At 40.9% G+C, this 4,266-nt stretch overlaps 1 protein-coding gene across 3 annotated transcripts in view; it reads right to left on the bottom strand.

The window, feature by feature from the left end:
- The window catches only part of btbd7 (BTB (POZ) domain containing 7), a 19,612-nt gene extending 15,767 nt beyond the window's left edge, over positions 1–3,845 (bottom strand). Inside the window, exon 1 of one of the 3 annotated variants that reach the window (XM_020590859.1) lies at positions 3,506–3,845. The gene's annotated coding sequence lies outside the window, so the exon portion shown is untranslated. The remainder of the gene's footprint in view (positions 1–3,505) is intronic. The other 2 variants (XM_020590860.1, XM_020590861.1) reach the window with 2 other exon arrangements.
- Positions 3,846–4,266: the final 421 nt, after the last annotated feature.

The raw sequence follows: 4,266 nt of genomic DNA, 5'->3' as shown, positions 1-4,266 counted from the left end.
ATAGAAAACCCCAGCCTGTTACTCCACACACACACACACACACACACACACACACACACACACACAGAGTCACACCAAGCAGTCACACTGGAGCACTCCAATAAAAATGTTAGTTGAGCTTCATTTCATTAGACTGCGTTAAATAAGCCTCATCTTCACAGGGAATTCATTTGGACAAAATCAGAAAAATGAATTTGAATATGTAGGAGAGAGGAGGAAGCCCTTGAGAAATGTACTGTCTTGTTTACAAAAGAGGGTGGTGGTGGGGTCCTCAAAGGAGCACAGCACAAGCAGAATAAAAAGGAACCAACACATCAACTGAACAGTACACCAACTCCAAGCCAGGCAGACCCACAGCTTTAACTCATTCAAATGAGTGAACCAAATTTAACTTGAGCTGCAGTGCAGAATTCTAAAAGCATAATTTAGGACAGCTATTTCCTTGAGACCTGCCTCACACTGTTCAATAAAAAGCATTCTCTGCCATAATGTCTGATGCTGAATATTGAGGCACTTTTAAGCAGTTTTCACTGAAACAGTGCGCTGTTCTGTTGTGACAGGCCGGGAGCAGAGGAGGGCAGCGCCACAGACGGGGCAAGGCAGACACCAGCCGAGCTGGACTATGCGTCCCTAATGAGAAGTGACAGGAGACATTCCCTACCCCCACCTATCTCTCTCTCTCTCACTCTCTGCACACACACACAGACAACCTTTCAAACTAAGCACCTTGCCTCAGTCATCTGTATCATTGTTTTAAAATTTAAAACCAACCTCTTGCAGATGTTTAAAAGACAGAAGCCCAGTCTCCCACAGAACATTAACATACATAAATGCTTGGCACGACAAGAGGACCGCTGTATTATTCAAATGACAGTCGGGGCACTTTATCAATCATTTAGTGGATTTCCTCATCAAGGCTAGAAAAAAGGAAAGAGACGGGTATCAGCGTCTCCGTTCCTGTCTGCAAACCCAAATTTCATTGCAGACTCTTACAGGTCATCCCTCTAAACCAAAGCTCGGCTATTTGTCCCACAGTAAATCTTACGAATGAAATGAAATTACTTTTTGATAGTCACCTTTCTCAGCCCAAGTGTCACAGGTCCTAACCTTCTAAAAAAAAAAAAAGAGCAATCACTGTGCCAATGTCACAGTCAGGCCTGAATGAAAGGGCAGCAACAGCAGACACACTGCAATACAACCCCCAAACACTTCCCTGTCTAAAATTACACAGCAGCTGCAAAGTGCTCTTTCTGTGCCAAAGCTCTCAAATACACAGCTCTTCCATTTCATTTCTTCAAAAGGGGATTTTTCAGTCCATTGCTGGTATGTTATTATCTCATTAAGTCCCATCACACTGATCCCTGAAGAAATTTACTTTCTTGTTACACATACAACAAAAAGAAACATGCAGGTCTTACCCAATCAACATGAAAAAATTAAACTGTCAACGTATCCATTGTTAAAACTGCAGAATATACATTTTAAAAAGTGCTGCTCTCACAAAAATTGATGAATGATCTATGGGGAGAGTTGGCCATTATATGCTTTGTTATTGCATGAGACAGTAATTATAGAAGGTTTGACTCTCTGGATATTTAATACAATCAAAGGTGCTCTATAAAGGTCATAATAAGGAATGCTGCAGTGAGCAGAAACCAGAGCTTTCCAACAATATTGATGTGCCTGCAAACATCCCAAAGCAAGATCTGGAAGTGGAATAAAGGTGGAACAAAAACAGAATACATTACAGCCTTTAAAACAATGATGTCATATTTTGCCTGAAATTATAGCTAGAAACACAAACTTCAGAGGCAGAGCAGACTGCTTACCTCTGCAGTGTTTTTTGCCAATCAGGTCAATCAGTATAACAGTGAATCAGGCCAGTCGACTGATTACAGACTCTGCCAGGAGAGCTACAGGAAAGTACAGGAATCAAAACAGGCTAGAAAACAGAAACAGCCTGAAATGACAGAGACAGATAGAGGGAGCAAATGTCTCCACGATGATGACTCATGGTGGACAGCCTCTGGATTAGTCTGTGTCAGCCAACAATATGAAGCATAGCGCTGCATATTTGTCATTTCACCGACTGTGTTGTCAGCTACAAAAAGTGGATGTGGCATCTAGTATTTCAACAGTGTAAACATATTCTTCTGTTCTTCCCTTTCAGAAATTTGGGTGAAAACATGAGGATACTTAAAGTGACAAAGATTAAATGGATGGATGACAAGCTCTTGGTCTGACTGTAAAGCAAGACTGAAAGGACCATCTTTTTAGTAAAGAAATATTAAGTGTACAGACACGAATGACTATACAAACACAACCTGGCAACATGAATGGCAACCCAAAACAATGAATGTTTATTTAAAGTGAGTTGTCAATGCTCCTTAAGGGGTTCTACCTCCAACTAGCCAGTCAGGCCAAAGTCCAGTTCTATTAGCTACACTGTAGCAAGTACTTGCAAGCTGAGTCTAGCTCTACTTGCAATTATCCTGAGTTTGTAACTCCAATAATTACATGTCATTATATGGCCCCAGAGCACCGAGACAAATATTTAACCTGGTGAAATGAGAAACCTAAATGCTGAAAAGTGCAGTGCACACACCTTTTCCAAACCAAAAAGACAGCAAGCTATACACAGGTCATCTTACGGAGGAAAACAGGAGAAGAATACTGAGTCCAACCAGAACTTCAGTCAGATTACCATAGGATTATCACAGTGTGCATATGGCCACTTACAATCATTATATACATGGCTATAGAAACCCCTTGGGAGAGCAATAAAAGAAAAAGATTCGTTGGGTGAGTTAAGCAAATAAAAACAACATAGACTAGTCAGGATAGCTAAAATAGTTAACAGAATACCAGCAAATCTACAGCAATTACTACTCTCTAATTTGTTATTTGACTACTGGTAATTATTACTTTGATAAACCAATATCCACAAGTAGGATACAGACTCCTATAGATGACAGACTGCCATAACACAACCTATCAAAAACTATCTGACACAGAGGCGATAAACAGCAACATGTAGGGTTGAACCCCAAAGTGAAAATGCACATCCATGCAGAACTTTTCCTCTGATCTAGCTTCACAAAAAGAAAATAAGTGCACCCTTTTGTAACCTGTGAATCAAGAAATCAATCATTTGCAATGGCTTTGTTAGCTTATCGTTAATGCGGAGCTATTGTTGCTCTACGGGCTACTGGTGGGCTATCGCTGCTCGGCGGAAGCAATGGTTAAAAGTGCTTGTAAGAGCAAAAACCAACAGGGTTGTTTGTCTCAGCTGTTAAAAATAGGAAGTAATATCTAAATATTTCGCGACAGCCTAACAGCGAGGAGTCATATTCACCGTAGCCCTGTAATTAGTAGCATCACGTTATCCTTAGGCTAGGGTAAGCTATCTCCGTTGTGTCGCTTTGAGTTTACCTCTCGGAACCAGCAATTTACTTTGAGCAAGATACGATGCAACTGTTGAAAAGCAAGCGGTCAATACGTTTACCAGAAAATGGAGAGCTTCGTAGTCATTATCTTTCTTTGTATAACCCCGTAGTTTAAACGGTACTCCGAACCAAGTTGTCTCTGGCAGGGAGAGAAAAAATGCAGCTCAACACCTTCTTTTTCCAACTCTGCTCATTACGCACGGCTCGACGTCAACGTCCACATTTGATGCCTAAATATGATATAATTTACCACTACGTCGACTTCCGGCCAAAGGAATTCATTCAGTTAGACTAAAAACTAAACCAAAGCCATTTTACTCTCGGTTCGGTTCGGTATTCCCCCATAGTTGCACAACGCCTTGTTGGGTGGTTGTTATGGCCTATCCCAACCATACCCGTTTCAAGCTAGTCAGAGTAAGTGACGGAACTTCCGGTTAGTACTTTCAAAACAAAGCCTTGGATTATTATAAATTGTGTTCTTGGCGCATGTACAAAAGATATATGTGCAATAAAAACTGTTTCACATCGCATGTTCAGTATTCGTCTTTGGAAAATCATTTTAGCATTGATCCATTGGAAACACTAACTATCCGTTCAATCAGGCAAAGTAAGCATGCCCTGCGCATGTGTCGGCCCTTTACTTTGGAAAAAATAACCGTATTTCCTGTATTTTGGTTATTTTGACAGCCTTGCAGACTGATCAAGAGGCCCGTCAGTAGTGAGCATACTATGCAATAACGCATTTGCGGGCGCCCTCTATCGGGTTCTTTGTAGTAGTAGTGATTATGAGTGCTAGACGTTTCAAGATACTTTATCAGTA

The sequence above is a fragment of the Monopterus albus genome, unplaced genomic scaffold (genome assembly GCF_001952655.1).
Source record: "Monopterus albus unplaced genomic scaffold, M_albus_1.0 scaffold13.1, whole genome shotgun sequence".
Taxonomy (NCBI): Eukaryota; Metazoa; Chordata; class Actinopteri; order Synbranchiformes; family Synbranchidae; genus Monopterus; species Monopterus albus.
This window is presented reverse-complemented; position numbering and strand designations above follow the sequence as displayed.